Source organism: Euprymna scolopes, chromosome 36 (genome assembly GCF_053919585.1).
Source record: "Euprymna scolopes isolate OS-2025 chromosome 36, ASM5391958v1, whole genome shotgun sequence".
Lineage (NCBI taxonomy): Eukaryota > Metazoa > Mollusca > Cephalopoda > Sepiida > Sepiolidae > Euprymna > Euprymna scolopes.
This window is the reverse complement of record NC_136517.1, coordinates 40,446,519-40,468,158: the sequence shown is the minus strand read 5'-3', so window position 1 is coordinate 40,468,158 and position 21,640 is coordinate 40,446,519.

Below are 21,640 nucleotides of genomic sequence, written 5' to 3'. Positions count from 1 at the left end.
GCTAAAAACATTAATTCTTCACCTTCAACTTGGCACTTTTCTACAGGGAGGGGTCGCTTTTTTCGCCAATATTGTCGAAAGTTATCCCCTCTTTTCGATTGTCTAGCCTTATTTTAAACCCACGTCACTTCCGGTTTGGCGGTGGTTGTAACAGCAAAGACATCACTTTTTTCACGTTCTTTTCCTCCTTTACGGTAAAATGTCGGTTACCTCGACATGGGTAAAACTTTATAATTTAATTTGAGCTCAAAAAATTCAAGTTGAGTTGACAAAATGGGGTCACAGTTTTAAAAAAATTGACCTATGTGGTCTCTACCAAATTTCTCAGCCAATTTCTGGTTTAAACATTTCAAATTTTACATAAAGGGTATTCAAAGATAGGACAAGATTTTGAATCGGTTTGGGTCAAAAACGTGACCTGCCAACGGGTCAAAGTTAAAAAGATTTGATCTTTGCAGTGTCTAGAAAACTACTCAGCCAATTTTGGGCCTAAACATTTTAAATTTATACATAACGGATATTCAGACATGCGGCAAGCATGTTAATCAGTTTGGGGACGAAAATTTTGCTGCCTAAAGGTCAAAGTTGAAAGAGTTGACTTTTTGCAGATTCTACCAAACTCCTCCGCCAATTTAGGGTCTAAAGACTTGAAATTTTAGATGTAGGTAACTTGGACATGGGTAAAACTTTGTATTTTGTGTTGAGACCAAAATATTAAATATTAACGGGGTAAAAATTGGGGTCAAAGTAAGGAAAAATTTACCTCTGCGGTCTTTACGAAATTACTCAGAAAATTTTGGTCTAAACATTTGAAATCTTACTTAAAGTGTATTCACACGTAGGACAAGTTATTAAGAGTATATAGGGCCCTAGCAAAGCCGGGCTAAACTGCCATATAGTTTAAATGCCTGTCTGTGTTAAATTTCACTACCAAGTAACTGTTAATTTTTGATCTAGAGACTCGAAATTTAATATAAGGAGTATTGAGATCTGGGAATATCTTTTTTTATTGGTTTTCCGTCAGAAACTTGGCTGGCAAGTGGTCAAAGTTATTTTTTATCGGTTTTCACCCAGAAAGTTTGCTGGTACGCAGTCAAAGTTCAACGATTTCAGCTTTGAAAACTCTACTAAACTGCTAATTTTGGGTCTAAACATTGGAAACTTAAATTGTAGGTTACTTGGACATGGATAAAACGTTTTATTTTCAGTTGAACCCCAAAAAATAAATGTTAAGTGGTAAAAATAGAGGTTAAAAAATGACCTATTCGGTCTCTACCAAATTACTCAGCCAATTTTGGGTCTAACCATTTAAAATAATGGGTCAATGTTCAAAAGATTTGACCTTTGCGGTGTCTTGCAAGCTACTCAGCTAATTCTGGGTCTAAAGATTTTAAATTTATACGTAAGGGGTATTCAGGTATGCGGCAATCATTTTAGTCAGCTTTTTGGCGAAAATTTTGCTGCCAATTTGGTCAAAGTTGGGATCAAATTTTTCTGACTCTACCAAGTTCCTCCGCTTATTTTGGGTCTAAAGACTTGAAATTCTAGATGTAGGAAACTTGAACATGGGTAAAACTTTGTATTTTGGCTTGAGACCAAAATATTAAATGTTAAGCGGTCGAACTTGAGGTCAAAGTATAAAAAAATGTACCTCTGCAGACTCTACGAAACAACTCAGAAAAATTTGGTCTAAACATTTGAAATCTTACAATGTATTCAAACGTGGGACATGTTATGAACAGCACATAGGGTCCGAGCAAAGCCGGTCTGAACTGCTAGTATATATATATATATATATATATATATATATATATATATATATATATATATATATATATCTTTGAAATCGTTGAACTTTGACTCCGTACCAGCAAACTTTCTGGGTGAAAACCGATAAAAAATAACTTTGACCACTTGCCAGCCAAATTTCTGACGGAAAAACCGATAAAAAAGATATTCCCAGATCTCAATACTCCTTATATACAATTTCGAGTCTCTAGATCAAAAATTAACAGTTACTTGGTAGTGTGTGTGTGTGTGTGTGTGTGTGTGTGAACCTTTGTTTGTCTCTGTGTATATGAGGCGGATGTTGTTTCCCTGGAGCATTGTCCATAGTGTTAAAGTAGTTGAGTTTAGAAGGCTATGACAACGCAGTTTGGCAGACAAAAACAAAACAAAACAAAAAACAGTTTTGTACACGAAAAAGGTAAACAAAATAAGGACTATAGTGAAAGATTTCAATGATTTCAATTCATAAAATATTTATTAAGTTATATTTAGTTAAGTTCCGAAATTTTCAAGCTACACCTCATTTTCAGAAGGACGAAAAACAAAACAAAACAAAAATGTGCAATTATACAGTTGAGGTGTGTTTATGCCGAACGCCAGAAACAGCAGCATCAGAGTTCTGACACGTACGAATGCTTGTAAAATTATTTATGAAATGAGAGTCAGCATTTATGGGCGTTGTTGTTTTATGTTGTTTAATATTGTTTAATATTGTTTTATATTGTTTAATATTGTTACACCATTATTAGTAGTATGTGTTTCGCTTATGCGTTGACGTAAACTATGAATAGAGGATACATCTTGGTAACTATGTTTTCGAACTATATATATATATATATATATATATATATAAACATATATATATATATATATATATATATATATATATATATATATATGGGGTCCGAAGGGTTTAGAACTTAAATACATTCTTTATTTTTGATGATTACTAAACTTTTGAAAGCCATTAAGGACAGACATTACTGGGAATTTTATTTGCAAATGCTTGTGTTATTGACTTCCAAAAAATAGGGCTACCACATTGCCTCAATACTGCGAAATCAGATAAGATCAGAATAGTTCATCAAATTGATACAATTGTTAGCAGAGTTATTAGGGCCTGAAGATAAAGAGCTTTGTGATTTAGTTAAGTCTTTAATTGTACATCATCCAACCTGTTATTAAAAAAAAAAGTAGAAATTACTAGCGTGGAATTTCCACTGGTTCTACTAGTGTGTACTATTCGGATAAGTGTTCTCATCCTGAGTGTTATTGGCTTATTGTTGTTCTGTCAGTCATGACTGGGTAGAGGTCTTAAGTAATTCCCAATTGTATTTTTGACTGTCGCTATATCCGGGTAATTAATAAGACTTTCGTTCGAAATGAATTTTGTGCAGATTCAAAGCGTTCGACAGAAAGATTCCCGAGTTCGACAACACCAAAATGAAGAAGGTCAGAGATTATTCATAAGATCCCTTCAATCGTTATTTTCACGGCAAGTGCTCGTCTGAGCTCAAATCTCTGGTCCCCCTTCGCCAATCTTTCTCAATAAACACCTGCCTAGCTGAAACCACTGTCATTAACTTTCCCAACTCTTTAACTGCGCCTAAATCAAAACGTAGATTCCTCGAACAATGCTTCTTTCTTAGAACTGCACGTCTGTGTAACACTCTTCCGTTTGCCTGTTTCCCAGCTGACTAAAACTTGTTTGTCTTCAAGTCCAACATAAACAAATTATTGATTAACCGCCAAATGTCTACCAAATGTCCATTAAAAACGCCTACTACGATATTATCTCATTGATTACTGTACACTCAATAACCATTTTCCTCGAGTGGCCTTCGAGACTTGATAAGTGGTGACTCCTTTGTAAAAAACGTCAGCCTTAAAGATGGTGTTCAAGATGAGAACAGTAGCCCAAAGAAACGAAATAATACGAATTATTAATCCTCATCAAAAAAAAAAAGCACAAATCGAAAGGAAATTATTTCACAGAGAAGAATGCGGTTCATGCGAAATTAAAATGTATTGCCCATGACTACATTCACATTAATTTTAAGACACGCCTCTTATTTAACGGATAAAATATTTGGCCTGGATGAAGAAATTATCGGCCATCTATCACCAGGAACGATATAGGTTCGTACTTTGCCTGCGGTTTATCAACTTCCGCTAAATGAGTTCTTGTAAAACTTAACGTGTCTTTGGGTGTGTTTCTGGTTGAGCAATCCGTCAGAATTAGTGTGGAGGAGATTCCGTCGTCGACTGTCGACACGATCAGAGATTTTTGGCTGTCAGGAGAGAGACGGCTAAATGGTTTTGTCATGAGCTGTTGACAAAAGTGAGAGAGTGTCTACAGAGATATATTTGGTTTTGTGCGAGAAGAACAACCAAAATAATAAGAAAAATAGAAGCAAAAAAGGAGAGGAAAAACAAGAAGGAAAAAAAAGGACGGGAAAAACAAGAAAGAAAAAAAGGGGAGGAAAAACAAGTAAGAAAAAAGAGGGGAAAAACAAGAAAGAAAAAAAAGGACGGGAAAAACAAGAAAGAAAAAAGGGGAGGAAAAACAAGTAAGAAAAAAGAGGGGAAAACAAGAAAGAAAAAAAGGAGAGGAAAAACAAGAAAGAAAAAATAGAGAGGAAAAACAAGAAAGAAAAAATAGAGGAAGAACAAGAAAGAAAAAAAGGAGAGGAAAACAAGAAAGAAAAAAAGGAGAGGAAAAACAAGAAAGAAAAAAAGAAGGGGAAAAACAAGAAAGAAAAAAGGAGAGGAAAAACGAGAAAGAAAAAAGGAGAGGAAAAACGAGAAGGAAAAAAGGAGAGGAAAAACGAGAAAGGAAAAAGGAGAGGAAAAACAAGAAAGGAAAAAGGAGAGGAAAAACAAGAAAAAAAAGGACGATGCAAAAGTATTAAAAAGAGAGAAAGAATTATTCTTAAAGAAGAAAGAAAACCATGAGGATAAGTACGATGACAAGGAAGAAGACGAAAAACACGTAAAAGAAATCCAAAGAACGGAAGCAAAATATGGTTAAGAGGACGAAGAAGAAAGAAACGAAGAAAGAAAAGAAAAGAAGAAAGAAAAGAAGAAAGAAACGAAGAAAGAAAAGAACAATAAAAGAACAAAGGGAAGAACACAACGGACAAACAAAAATAAATAAAGTAGGAAAAAATGACGAAGAAGGAAATATAAGATTAAATGTATTTTGTTTTTTCGTATGAAGTAAAATACAGAATGTTTCATCTTAAGTATGTTGTTTGGTAGTTTTGTTGGGTGGATAAGACTACATAGGAAGTTTTCCCTTATCTGATTACAATTTTATTCACTAGATATAAAAAGGCGAAATCATTACATATATATATATGTATATATACATGTGTGTGTGTGTGTATGTGTGTGTATGTGTGTGGGCGTATATGTATATATATATATGCGCGCGCGTGTGTGTGTATGTGTGTGGGCGTGTACGTATATATATATATATATATATATATATATATATATATATTTAGTAATGTGATTGATAATTTAAAAATCAAATTATAATTTAATTAAAAATCCGTTTCATAAGAAGGAACAACAACAAAATAAATTATTTGTACGATCGTTTCGGAAAACAGTGTTTTTATTGTGGTAGGCATCAAGTTACGGAGAATAATTATTACATGTAGTTTTTTATCAAACAAGGTTTCCTCATCGACAAATATTGGGAAGGGTTTTTATTAAATGTAAAAGACACCATAAATAAACCTAGCATTAAAGTAAGGCAGATGTATCTTTTAATTTTTCGCCTTTTGAAATCAGGAACTATGGTTAAAGTACTCATACAGATGTTTGCTATAGCTTTTCAGCTTATGAATTAAATATATATATATATATTAAATTTATTTATACAAACATTGATGGCTACATATGTGCATACATGTTTCTGTAATCACCCGCGTTGGGGGATTACGTCTTCAGGCCAAGAATTACCGTCGAAACTGATATTTCAACCAAATACATTTTCCTATTTCGTTTGTCAAGTTAGAATGTAACCTGGGTGGGTGTCATAAAACGGTGAGAGGACAAGTGAGGTCTTTATTTATACAAACATTAATGGCTACATATGTGCATACATGTTTCTGTAATCACCCGCGTTGGGGATTACGTCTTCAGGCCAAGAATTACCGTCGAAACTGATATTTCAACCAAATACATTTTCCTATGAGTAATCAAACATATGAAAAGGACACTTCCTTATCGTTATATTACTGGAAATTAGTTAGAGAAAATAAAACACCTAGTATAGAATGGAAGATTATTAGGAGGGCCAATACTTGCCACTCATTGATCTCACTATATCCATTATGCTTATCAGAAAAAACTTGAGATAACTAGGTTTAAAGACAGGGATAAATTATTAAATGTTAAACAAGAAACTGCTATATCCTGCAAACATTTCAGAATACACGCACTTAAAGAACTCTAAATTAGTAGACCAGAACAACTATGAGTACAACTAACCTCATCAAATACCCCCTCCCAAATGAGGATAAGTGAGGTCGCAACTATGATCCTACCCGTATGGATTACATAAGTCGCTTAATATTCTACTTCATCAAGCAGTTATAATATTACTAACCTAAATAAATACCTGTATGAAGGTATATTTGAACCAAACAAGTAAGAGATTGTTTTGAATGAACCTCGTAATAATGTATGCATATGGGTATTTTTGGGTGTATGCATGTATGGATATATGATCTTTATATACCTGGGTAGGAAAATTAATTAAAAAAAAGGATAAATGAATAAATAGATAAAAGAAAGTAAGGAATGAAGGGTGAATGAAAGAAAAGGGAATAAAGAAATTAGGGTGAATAAATAAAGATGAAGGTAAGTACTACACTATATAAGCTTGTATAACCTAAATACTCTGATTTCTGTCATATGTTATTATATATTATTATTGTATCGTTATACATCTTATGTATATCTGCCTAGCCATCGAAAAAGTGCTTGCTTAATATGAAGATAGGCCTATGAACTTCATGCTGAATTCACTATAAAAAAATTTACGTAGTATGAATTTTACGTAGTAAAAAAACCTACAACTTAGGAAAATGTAACAAGCGGGTGGGTCGATGAAATATAACTATACGTGTGGAGTTTGATAGAAAAAGGGAATTTATGTAGTAAATGAATTCATGTCTGTTTCTACTTTAGATGTATCATTTGGTGGCAGGGTATATATATATATATACATATGTCGGTATTTTGTGTGAGTATGTATGTATAAGTGTATTTATGTATGCATGTATGTTTGTGTATATATATGTATGTGTGTATCTATATATCTGTGCGTATGTTTGTATATGGATGTATTTGTATATGTACATGTATGTATATGTATATGTATATGCATATATATTTCTGAACTATTGAAATAGGCTGTCTCGTATATGATTGTTGTTGCAATGTAGATTACAAGAATGTATGGGTGTCCGAATGTTGTTTGTATGTATGTTATATATATATATATATATATATATATATATATATATATATATATATATATATGTGTGTGTATGTATATATATATATATATATATATATATATATATACACCCGTCTGGAGTGTAGTGGCATGCTATTTCATATATGAAGGGGTTATCACGCTACTGAAGTAAGAAAAATGCCATTATATGTCTATGTATGTCTGTATGTGTGTGTGTATATATGCGCGGGTGTAGCAAAGTGTAGGAGTATATTAATATATTAATATATATATATATATATGTACATGTGGGGTTTAGATAACTTTTGTTTTTTATGTTTATTCTTATTTTGTTTGTTTATTTGTTTTTTATTTTCATTTTTATTTATTTTTTTGTTTTTGTTTTATTCGCCTTATTTTAATTTATACTTATTGCCTAGTTTCAGTACGTGTGTGTGAGTAAAATAAAACGAACAGCAGAAATTCGCTTTTGAATATATGTATTAACGTGAGTGTGTGTGTGTGTGTGGGTGTGTCTGTGTATGTGTATGTGTGTGTTGTGTGTGTGTTGCATGTATGTGTGTGGATGGGTGTAGATTGAAAGGCACCGGTCAGTACTTAGTGACCATAGATAATGTTCTTAATTTACAGACTCCAAGACAAAAAAACTAAATTCTCAAGTACCTTATGCCATAAAAACCAAAAGATGGGTTGGATAAGGGGAAAGGGAAATGAAAAAGATGTTTATTATCTTCAAAGACCTCACTTGTCCTCTCACCGTTTTATGACTCCCGCCCAGGTTACATTCTAACTTGACAAACGAAATAGGAAAATGTATTTGGTTGAAATATCAGTTTCGACGGTAATTCTTGGCCTGAAGACGTAATCCCCCAACGCGGGTGATTACAGAAACATGTATGCACATATGTAGCCATCAATGTTTGTATAAATAAATTTTATATACCTGCTCTGTTCACTCATTGAGCACTCTTTTGGTAGACACATGTTGTTTCATTGGATGTACTTCTAGGAAACTAAACTCTACTGGCTATATATATATATATATATATATATATATATATATATATATATATATATATATATATATCGAAATTTGATATACAAGGTACTGAGATTTGAAGAAATCCATGTAGTCGATTTTCGTCCAGAAATTTGACGATTAAGGGGTCAAAGTTCAACGATTTGACCTTTGAGAACTCTACCAAACTTCTGCGACAATTTTCGGTCTAAACACTTAAATTTTTAGATAAAGATTCATTGGACATAGATCTACCTTTATAACTAAAGTTGACCCTAAAACAATAAATTTTAAGGGGTCATAATCGGGGTCAAATTTAAAAAAAAATTGACCACTTATTTATTTATTTTTTTTTTGCTCAACATACATCTCCAAATACACGGGCAACGCCGGGCACCCATGCTAGTATATCTATAAAAGTGAACGTGTCTGTGTATATGTGAGTCTGTGTGTCTACATTTCCCTACGCAATAACTCTCTCAATTGTAAGTCTCCAGACTCGAAATTTGATATACAGGGTACTGAGATTTGGGAAAATCTATATGATCGGGTTTCAGCCAGAGATTTGGCGAGTAAGCGGTCAAAGTTCAACAATTTTACCTTTGAGAACTCTATCAAACTCCTCCGCCAATTTTGGGTCTAAACACTCGAAATTTTAGATATAGGTTCCTTGGACGTGGATCTAACTTAATAGTTTGATGTTGAGCCCAAAACAATAAATGTTAAGGGGTCATAATAAATTGATCTCTGCGGTGTCTACCAAATTACTCACACAATTTGTGGTCTAGACATTTGAAATTTTACGTAAAGGGTATTCAGAGATAGGGCAAACTTTTTAATCGGTGTGGGTCGAAAATTTTTAGTTACCAATATATAAATGTATGTACGTATGTATGTTTGCATGTCTGCCTAAAACTTTCGACAGAGGCGACGGATATTTACCAGATCAGGTTCGTTTTAATGTTCGACCTTTCAAACGACAAATATCGAAAGCTGGGCAAAAAACATTAATATCTTCCCCTTCAACTGGGCAGTTTTCTACAGAGCGGGTTGCTTTTTCGTCAATATTTTTGAAAGTCATCCTCCCCTTTCGGGTCTTGGGTATGACCTCAAACTATATCCATGGGGAGGCACCAGCTTGCGGGCTTTGTGGAGTGTGGAGCCACCTTTTAACTCCCAGGGCCACTCTCACCTGGAGTGGTAGCACCTGTTAGGGTTAAATAGAAACCGACTTGAAAACAACAAACATATTCTATTAAAAAAATTTTCTTCAAAATCTTTGGATTCGGCATTAAAAAACCGTGAAAAGGGTTGATATACCGTAAAACAAAAAAAAAACAACAACAAAAAAACAACCAACCATATATATATATATATATATATATATATATATATATATATATATATATATATATATATATTGTTTTGGATTTTACCTTCTTATTCATTGGAATTTTTCCATATCCATTTTCTCCTTTTGTTTTTCCATTTCCTGCTTTCTTAATCTCTTTGGATCCCTATAAAAAGTCACTAACTGTTTGAATGACTTCTTTTGATGCAAATATGATTAATTTCATATTAGCAGTTTCTTTCAATGTATTAACATGCAAAATTTATTTCACATTTTGCAAACCTCTTTCCTCTGATGAGAAGAATTGCATTTTTCGAAACTCCGCGGAATAAGGTCTCTCATGTTTATTTGTACTCCTTACAGGATTATATATTTGTTTTTTTTTTATAAATTTGAATAAATTTTCAATAAAATTTTTCTATCATATATATTTTTATATATTTTAATGTACAGATTTTACTTTAATCATTAAACGTATATATATATATATATATATATATATATATATATATATATATATCTTATAATATAAAGCTGAACGTCTGTGTGTGTATCTGGTCACGAATAGGCTCCCATATGCTTGACTATTAGAGAAAACTATATGATGATAGAAGATGTATCGAGACACAGGAATGGGTATGTTTGATCTGGCATAATGATGATTCAGACATTGTGACTCCAACTGGAGTTGGAGTCAGAATGTCTGAGACCACACATCACTCTGAAAAACACATTTAATATCAGCGGAGGTAACTCTACAAACTCCCATTTTAAAGAAAAACTTTTCACGAAAACATCTGAAGAGAGCACACCCTAAGCTCGAAACGCGTTATAAAACTATTTTAAAATAAAAATACGATGAAAACCTTTAACAAAAACCCACAATTGTTGATAGCTACACTCTTTTAAATATATATATATATATATATATATATATATATATATATATATATATACGTTTAATGATTAAAGTAAAATCTGTAGATAAAATATATACAAATGTATTGAAGTTAAGAATTTATTGTTTGAAACAAGGAATATATGGAGAAAAATAATATTTATTTCTCATAAATATAATTTACTCACTTAATTCAGTTTATATATATTTTTTTAAATTTCAATACATTTTCAATACGATTTTTCTATCATATATATATATATATATAAATATATATATTATCTATATATATAAAAGCGAAAATGTATGTGTGTGTTTGTATGTATATATATATGTTTGTGTGTCTGCTAAAAACTTTCGACAGACACAACAAAAATTCACAACCTTGGTCTCATATAAAAGCCCCACCTTTCGGACGACAAATATCGAAAACTCGGCCCAAAATGACCATGCGTCAACTGATCGATTTTCTGCAGGGGGGTCCCAAAAATGTGACATTTCAATGTTAAACATTACATGTTTTTAAATCGATTTACAACTGCCCCCAAATATACGGCCACCAACTCTTATACATAAAGTATACACGCGGCCATTTATTTTGGGTCAACTTGTATTTAAAACCCGCTGCGTCATGTCACGTTATCTTGACGTCAGCAACCTCTAATGGCCGTCGGAATTTACAATTTAAAAATGTTTTTATCGGTAAAAAAAAAATTAATTAAAGCTAAACTATGAACTTCTACGCGATGGCAACGTTACCAAAGTTATTACCACATTCAAAATAGGTAGATATGATAGTTAAACGAAAAATAAGTAAAAAAAAAAGTGAAGTAAAAAAAAAAATACGCTTACAAAAAATATTAACGATCGAAGATTTTTTTAAAAATAAAAACAGCCAGACGCGATTTTCCAGTCTTAAGAGTAAGGCAGAGAGAGAGAGAGAGAGAGAGAGAGAGAGAGAGAGAGAGAGAGAGAGAGAGAGAGAGAGAGAGAGAGCGAGAGAGAGAGAGAGAGATTCGACAGGGGGGAGGGTCAACAATGCATGCGTCAGATGACGTCATGACATCGTTACTTGATTTACTTTAAATAGTTGAGAAACCGAGCAGACTTTATATACGCCGCTTTAGCGCAGGTGGTTAACGGCTTGGTTCATTATCTACACGTTTTGGGTTCGAATCGTGGTGTGAGATGGGTTTTTTTTTTCGTTTTTTAAATTTAAATATTGAACCCTGTATTATTTAAGCCACTTTTCACGTAACGTTCGTTCATTTGCTTTACGTTATTTTTTTTGTGTTTTACCCTCCCCCCCGCTTAATTAAAACGTTGTTTTCTTTTCTTACTTCGCTTATAACAATGCTTACATCGTCATCGTCGTCGTCGTAACGCTCGACGACTTTCAAATATCTTTCACTTCTGGCTGGCCGATTTTATTTTCAAACTTCGCCTCAGGGGTTCGGGCTCCATCCTACCCCCCCGGTTTCTTTTTTATTTAACACCACACACCCCTACAAACACCCGGGCAACGCCGGGTACCCCTCGCTAGTATAATATAAAGCTGAATGTGTGTCGTTAACTGGGTTCCAAAACAGCCTACAGAAAATGGACTTTATTAAAGTATGATACGTTATGAAAAGGAAGGGTTGTAAAAAGATAGCTTCGAATATGGGCTATCAAAACTAAATCAAAATATTATGAAAGTAACAATAAGATAGATATAGAATTTGGGGGTATAAAAACCAAAGCAAAATATGATGAAAGTAAAAATAAAATAGATGAACCCCATAATTTATTTTACCATACCTGTTCACATTGAAACACTTATCACAATATTGTGTGGATCTATATTAAAAAACCTTGTTAAACTTTGTGACATATTTCTATTCTATGGAGGTCAGGCGCGAACGAACACCCCATAATTTTATTATACAATATTTTTTCAAACTGAAACATATTTATCAAAGTATACTTACGCAGATAGATATGAAAAGTCTTTATTAAAGTTTGTGTCTATTTCCATTCTATGGAGGCCAGGCGCAACGCCGACCCCACAATTTTATGATACCATCCCTATTTAAGTTAAAACATACTTATCAAAGTATTCTTATGTACATCTATATCAAAAACACTTGTAAACGTTTTTTTTATTTTTATTTCCATACTTTGTGGACCAGGCGCGAACCCAGACCCCACAATTTTAATGAACCACCGTTCTGCCAGATCAAACATACTCATTCCTGTGTCTCGTTACATCTTTTATCATTATATGTATTCAGTTTTTTAAAATAGTCAACCATATAGGAGCCTATTCGTGACCAGACACATCCACACACATACACACACAGCCATTCAGCTTTATATATATATATATATATATATATATATATATATATATATATATATATATAGTTGAACGTAAAAAAAAAACGATATTATTATTGTACCCAGCTAAATAGAATAATGATTCAAGGTAAATGGTATAACTTAATAAAATCTTGATTCTTATTATACTTTGTATAAAGTTTTATACGTAAATGTCCGGAGCACGACGTCAACATTAGAAGCTTTAATTACCATAACGTTTTTAATCGAGTAAATTGTTATATATATATACATATATATATTTTTTTGAGCCCACAATAAATTTACATTACTGTTTCCATTGGATTTTCGCCCCAGGAGATGAGGTAGAGTACCAATTTCATCGGAATTTATAGGTGGACTGAAGTTTAAACTTACAGGAATGGATAGAAAGTTATTTGGGGGGTATTAAATAGAGAGGGAGGTCGTGTGGTAGTGTGAGGAGGGTTTATAGTTGAATTTCAGTTGTGAAAAGACTCTAAAGAGCTTCTATTACATATATATATATATATATATATATATATATATATATATATATATATATATATATATATATATGAATGCAACTTTGTCTCTGTGTGTAAGTTCCTTCTTTATAGACTCCGAAACGACTGAACGGATTTTCTTTAAAATTCACAGAACTTCAGCGTATGAGTTTGGGAGTGATCTTATTTAAGTTTTGTCTCAGAATACCCCCGATAAGTACCGATAATCGATAATCGAAACCGTTATTTTAATTTATCTATCATCGGTAAAGCTAGTTTCCATATTGTTTAACAAGAATGACAGAACAACGGGCCGTAGAAATTCTACCGTGCGTAAGTTGATAGCGTTTTTTTTTCTTTTTTTTTTTTTGCATGACGTCGTCTTTAGTTTCAAATGCCCCGCGTCAATTTCTAATTTTTTCATTAACTGCAAAGGATTTTATGAGACCTGAAAATTTATGTTATTTTTTTTTGGTTTTCTATGAGGTGGTTTTTAGGTTCAAACATCGCACGTAAATTTCTTAGTGCTTTTTTTTTTATTAACGTGAAAGAGGTTTATATAAAATAATTTTATAAAAGAAAAAATAGGTTCTCTACAGTGCAATGTAGAATAACATATTTTGGACTGAGTTAATGCATGAAGGTATGTGAAGCTTCCTCCCAGGCGATTTCACGGATTTCGATGACAATAAAAATATAGCAGTGTGAAATATTCATTGAGCATCATTCAGTCCCGAGCAACGTCGTGTCTCCCTGCTAGTATATATATATATATAATATAATATATATATATATATAATATAATATATATATATATATATATATATATATATATATATAGAGAGAGAGAGAGAGAGAGAGAGAGAGAGAACAAATTAAAAAGATAATGAGTAAAGTTACAAAGGAGGTTTATTGCATTATCAATTTAATAGGGGTTACAAAAAGAAAACAAGGAATGACAAACTACAAGCACTTGTACCCCCTGGACGTGAATACCTCCGATAAACCCGACAAGCAGCTAAATCCCACCTCTTCACTGTTAAGATCACTAGGTGTAAGAAAACCTTCTACTCCAATATTTTCTTCCCCAGAACTGCTGACTTTGGAAATCCATTCATGGATTTTGCTTTCCCAACTGTACTGACATGCAGAAGTTCAAATGTAATGTGAACAGACATCTTGCTACCCATCTCCCTTCATAATACCCTTGCAACTTATGTCGCCGATAGTAGCTCCCTACTTCAAAGTAGCACTGTGCCTTGTTTGGGGTGAAAATTTAAGTAATAAAAACAAAACCCTTTAGACAATAATATTTCGAAGTCAGATGCTTCTCATCAGAAGAGGAGAAACAGCTGGCATTGTAGAAAAATAACGAGACAAAGACAACACTGGCTTTAAAAGCATTCCGATTAGAAATAGAAAACATTGGCATAAGGAATGATATGCTGGAGGCAAATCGGAGAACAGCATGATAATAAAAAATGAGAAAATATATTAGATACTATATATAAATTGCTTCTGCTATAGGAATTAATTTTACGAGTATTATTTAAGTACATCTTCATGTGTTTAATAAAGGATTCGATTCAAAAGTATATGCAGATCTTCGACAGAAAGATTCCCGAGTTGACCAAAAGATTCTCGAGTTTGACAAGATTTTTACTTGTATAGTTCGAATAATAAAAATAGCACAAATTACAAATCCTCATCTTAAACATTCAAAAGCAATGTTATAATAATTATATCATTATTACTTAATGTGACGCTAATAGGTCAAAATAATGCAATACTGAAATATATTTTGATTTACGCAGCTTTTGTATAATAATAAATGCTCGTAATAGAAGTATTCTAAAAAAAAAGTTAGCTTATTAGTATTAAGTTCCGGGTCATATGTAATTCCACCTGAACTATTAAACGCAATCTTTACGATTATTAAATGCTTTATATTTGGCGTTTATGCCATTAAGCTAGTTTATGCCATTTTTAACCCTGACTTTCACTAATTTCCTCTCGTGATATATAAATCTTTGAACTCTGATTTTTTGTTTTCTGAAAGGCTTTTATGTATCCGGGTTCGTTCCGCCTTGTACAGTGCCCCTCTTTCTGTCAAATAATTGCGTGTAATATTGACGAGGCGGGGTTGCTATTTCGCCATAAACCAATTTGAAGCTTTCAAATGTGGTTTGGCTCGTTGTACTAAATAGATTCCTCGTTACCTAGGCATTTCATGTGGCGCTGGAAAGTGGAACTTCTAATTTGAAATTTTGCTTTTCTCTACGAAATTGGAAACAACTAAGTCTCTCAATCACGATGCAAAAACACACACGCAAACATGTACATGCACATGTATATATTAAGTTTTATTATGGCAATTAAGCCTCACAGAATTTCCTGCGTTTTATCCACATAAGGAGTTGTCACGAAATTGCATGGAATTTATGTTGTTTCGTGTTTTCCGTAGTATTAAGATTACTACTCAACCAATCAGATTCTTAGTTATTTACATATCAATTTATTGTGGTCAATCGTCAAGTGCGTAGCTGTTTCTGTGTTGTTTCAGCAAAAGTTTTCTTTATTTGTTTGTGATCGGAGATGACTAAGATTTAATTGTGATGTTTATTCTCATTGTGTAATATACTAAATTATTTTTCATGTATTTGTTTGTTTATAAATATTATTATAATTATGATTATCATTTTCGCTATTTTTGTTGTTATTATTATATATTGTAGTAACTTTATACGGTATTCATTTTGTATGAAAATTTTAGTTGAAAGTCCATAATAGATACAAAAACGTTGTCGTTGTATATTGAATTTACTGGCAGCGAATAATGTATCGTTATCCGATACTGCGAAATCAACGTCTCCGAAATTTATACAAGTACCTTATTGTTTCTTTTTGTCGTAAGTTGTTTGTGTTTTTTTCCGCTTTGTTCACTTCAAAGAGATAATAGACCACTTCTAATGGCCCCAAAAAGACGTAACTACGTATAAGACTCTTGGTGTTATCTATTTATTTTTACGTAAGAGTCACCACATTCAAGGTTCGAATGCTACACAAGGTTAAACCTTAATGGCTATGCGGTTGTCACTGAGACAAGAGCATAATATTACTTAGTGGTGGAAATAAGGTAGAAATGAATTATTTAGGTGGCAGCTTAACAATAAATTGTTTGCAGTAAACTTGAAGACGACAATATTGTAGTCAGCTGGAAAGCAAGTCAGCGCAAAAGAGTTCCACAGGCGAAAGGTTTCAGGGAGAAAACTTTGTTCATGTATTTTGCGTTTAGATTTAGACACAGATAAAGAGTGGTGGAAAATGTGGATAGTCGTTGTAGTAAGACGGAGTTTTCTGAAACCTTAGCAACGTGGACCATAGATTAAAGCTCAGACGATCACTTGCCATGAAAATAGTAATAGAACCGAGATTGGCTCGCAAAGTCTCTTATGTGAGAGATTGCAGGGAAGTAAAAAGGGCACCACCTACTAGGTTCGAAGCCAATTTTGAACCTTTTCAATGCAGTATAGGGTGCTGCGAGTAGCTCCCGCCAGATATGGTAACAGTATCACATTTTAAGACCTCTCTGGTTTCATACGGGTAAAGGATCTTTGCTATAGTTGGATGTCCATATCCATGTCCATATCCATGTCCAGCACAGCCGTAGCCGAGATTGAACTCAATACACGAGTTTGTAGAGTAATTCATATATTGTCGGTAGCTGAATACTTGATGCTTCGCCAAGTTATTTTTTTCTCGTGACGCCATCATTAAATGAGTTGCCTACCACGGCTTAAGAGAGTCCCATCTACCCTCGAGAGAATAATAGGCCGGGCCAGTTTCTCAACTTTGTATTTTACTTCGCGATACATACAGAACCTTGCCTTCCCAAATGGCTACCCATCTGGTACTGGCCAGGCTCAACGTTGCTTAGCTTCGGAGATCTGGCGAGAAACGATGTGTCAAGGTGATTATGCCATATATGCCTGGATAACTCCATCCAGATCCTTGAGCCCCTGGAGAGGCACAGGCCATTTACAACTTCGTAGATGTTTTTGTATCAACGATATTTTTTCGGGGTGAGGGTGTTAGCCTCACGCTCAACCTTTCCAGAAGGTACATACAGCGCCTAGTCTTCCCAAATGGTCACCTATTTGGTACTGGCCAGGCTCAACTTAACTTTGGTGATCAGGCGAGAGCCGGTGTGAACAAATTGTGATTGCGCCATATTTTCTTTTTCTAATATGGAAAGATGAAATTAAATGTTTTAAAAAATATACAGTTTTTTTTTATATGACTTTATAATTTGATTATCATCTGATAATGTACATAATATGTTTGTAGTATCTTCCTCCTTTTTGCCAGTTGAAAACAAAGTCCTATAACAAGATAAAACAACTTTTCTCAAAGACGATGTTTTCATTTTACTTGAAAATTAATATACCTGGATGCTCAACATAAAACCGTCGCAAAACATGCGATTAATATACACTACTACATGATGGTAGATAGAATATGCTACTGGATATTTTTAAACATGATCTTTTTAACAGTTTTTTAATAAGATCATCGTTCATCACATTTTTCTTTATCTTTTCATGTTTTATTGGAAGTTTTCTTACAATAGTCAACAAAGTGCTTTTTCATCTTAACTTCTGTACGTAAAGGCACTATTGCCATGTCCTCAGGAAATCACAGACTTCAGAAACAATCTACGCAGTCCATCGGCATGACATTTAAAACAAATAGCATATCCCAAGCTTCCAATGATAATTTAGGAGGACGAGTTTCCAATTTCTGTAATCTGTTATCTGTATGTGTAAGCGACTCCTCCTTCGATTCATAAATTGTTATTATTGTCGGTTTGTAATTTAAACAATCATCGTTATTGCAAAAATTACTCCCAACGCTTTTCATTAATACTTGCGAGTAGTTCTTCTCCGCTAGTAAGAGCGTACCAGACGCATGCGCTTTCGCCTTCAAAGTAAAATAGATGTTCTTATGCCGTATGAATTCGCATCGGAAGCTACGATCTGGATGTGTAAAAAAAAAAAAAATCGGATAAAAGAATGGTCTTTATTTTCTCAAAAAAAAAATGGCGCTAATCGCGGTATGTACTTCTTTTCAAGAGTTGTCTTTTGGATGTTTTTTTTGACAGACATTATCTTTGAGATGTATATGAATACTAGCGGGGGTACCCGGCGTTGCCCGGGTGTTTAAGGGTGTGTATGTAGGAGAGGGTGACCCTGTTTTAAGATCATAAAAAACATGATGTTAAGAAAAATTGGAAAAACCAAAACATAGCAAAACAGCGAAAAAACGTAAAAAAGGGGGAAAAAGATGTAAAAGAGGAAAAAAAGTTTAGGTAGAAAGACAGGCTCGAACCCGAAGCATCGAGGCTAAGGCGGGAAAAAAATGGCCGACACGTTACCTCTACGCCAAAGAGACATACACCTAATAACGTATAAAATTAAACCTTTAAAAACAGTTGCAGGTGGTTGAAATTTACGTCAACGTTTTCTAGGTCAAATATGATGTCATTGTCTTAGTAGCAGGAGCAGAGAAAATGAAGGAACGATTTTCTCGCCACCCCTCCCTGTACAAAAATGATGATTTTAGGGTGAAGAAATTAATCTTTTTGGCCAATTTTTCGATATTTGTCGGGGGAAGGTTGGAGCTTAAAAATGATACCTATCTGGCGAAAATCCATGGCCCGTGTCGAAAGATTTTGCGAGACATACAAACATACATACATACACATATTTTCGCCTTTATATATATATATATATATATATATATATATATATATATATATATATATATAGATAGATAAATCTACCCAAGTGTTTATCCCGTTAAAAAAGTTATAAGCCGTTGACTTAGATGAATGCTTGATACCAAATTGATGTTTAGATTGGACTAAGTTTGTTATTAGTTTTTCTGTGGTATTGTAGTGACTAATTTAAATTAATCCATATTAATCCCTAATTCAGCACCGAATAAATACCATTATACATAGTTCGCTGAAACTTATCATATATTAAATAGGATATTTTATTTTGTCAGGAGTTCGTATATATTATCAGAGGGCCGTAATTTCTAAGGTAAAAACCCTATTGTTTGTTTTTGTCGTTAGTTTGTTTTTTGTTTTTGTTTTTTTCACTACAAACAGATAATAGAACACTTCTAATGGCCCCCAAAAATCCCCAAGGCCTTAACATGTTTAAATTTGTGTTCAGCACAATGTAAGATGTAATATAGACATACACAGAGAATTTTGGGCAAATTTTGGGCAAATTTTGGGCAAATATGGTAAAAATGTCCTAAAAAATGGAGTGATTTTATTAGGCCTAAAAAAGCGCCTGGAGCACACCCAAGAATTTTCGACAAGTAAAGACCAAACAAATTATGTAAATCAGTTATTTACAACTTTTCAGAAAATTTCATAAAAACCCAAAGCATTAGTTTTTTTTTAATAAGCACAAAAGTGGCAATTTTAGCCATTTTAACTCGAAAAGCACCCCTGGTGGGGGGGGGGCAACTGGAGTTTTCCCGGAAAATCCGTCCTGTTATTTTTTTTACTCAAACTTTTACTTTAATGTTCGTGCAAAATTTAAAAAAATTCCAAGGCGTACCTATTGAGAATAGTGCCGACAGAGGAACGTACAAACAGACGAACGGACAAGGGCGAATTTTCATGTCCACTATCCTTTTGTCGGGGAGACTAAAACAATGTAACAAAAGTTCATATAATCTACATAGGCCCAGTAGTTTCCGAAAAAATGTAGCACCAACTGATAGACAGACAGACAGACAGACAGACCAAGAGCACTATGATGTATATATACATAAACGCTTTTGAACAATCGTCTAGCTTTTTTCATGAATGACTACAGAAAATACCACAGATGAAAATAAAATGAAAATTCTCCTCACAAGCATATCTACAAAAATAGCATAAACAAATAAAATACTAAAACAAACATCAACCAATACAAATTGTGAAAATGTACAAGAAATGTTTTTTGTAATCGCTTACACATGGCCCTCTTTTTTTCGCGCAACTGCGACCCCTACTCTTCATAGCTTGATCAGTCTATAATAAGACCATTATTCCAAGTATCATTTACTGTAAAAATGAACCGCAGTAAATGCCAAATCGTATGTGCCAAGGTGATAAGTGTATTAATTGATGGACACGCAGCCGTATCATAATTGGGCGGGGGAACTGGTGGCCCAACACGACGCATGGTGGTTAACGAGTTACCATCGCAGACAAATTTCCTCCTTCAATGAAATTATTCCTCACCCATGACCCCCAATCATAGGGGACGCCATTATTTCTTGATTGTACCATATGTAATTTTTTTTATTAAAAATCTCCCAGAAACAACAAACATTTTTTTTTCTTTTTTTTACTAATGAGTAACTTACCAATGCTAGAACCCACTCGGGGGTCAAAGTTAATGGGATTGCCAGATGGATGATGAAAAATGTTATGAGATGATTTAAAATAGTGAAATCAAAGGGTGACCATTGATTACTTAAGAGAATTGCTCCACAAATAGTTACATACTTCTCTATACATCATCTATGTTTTCATGTAGATGCTGTGTTTTCACGTACATGCTTATGTCATACATAACTTTTCAGACTTTTTTCGGGCGGGCACTTTTATTGATAGTACACACATAAAAATCTAGTCCCCATCGACTCAATCTCCTTCAGTTGCAATACACTTGTTTTACCGTTGCAACAACTTATGGAAGGCTTCACGGAAGTCCTCTATTGTGAGCGCAGCAATGACCCTCATCACAGCATCTTTCATTTTCTCAATTGTCTCATTAAAACCACCTCTAAGGTTTTCCTTGAGCTTAAGAAGTAACCAAAAGTTGTAGGCATTAAAGTCTGAACTATAGAGAGCGTAAAAATTGTCTTGATGCTCATATTGGTCAACTAGTCTATTTCAAGTATGGAGCACCCTTGCGACAAATTTCGCGCAAATCCTCTGCATCTTCATCTCGAATAATTTATGTACAGTTCCTACACTGACGCCAAACTGTGCACTTATTGTCTCTATAGACACACGACGGTCCTTATCCATGACATTCTTTATTTGACCAATAAACTCTGGTGTTCTGACTTTCTTACTCCCCCACACCTCTCATCATCCTTCTCGAACTCTCTGCCTTCCTTGAACTTCTTATGCCACTAAAAACGGATGCTGGATTCATGCAAGATG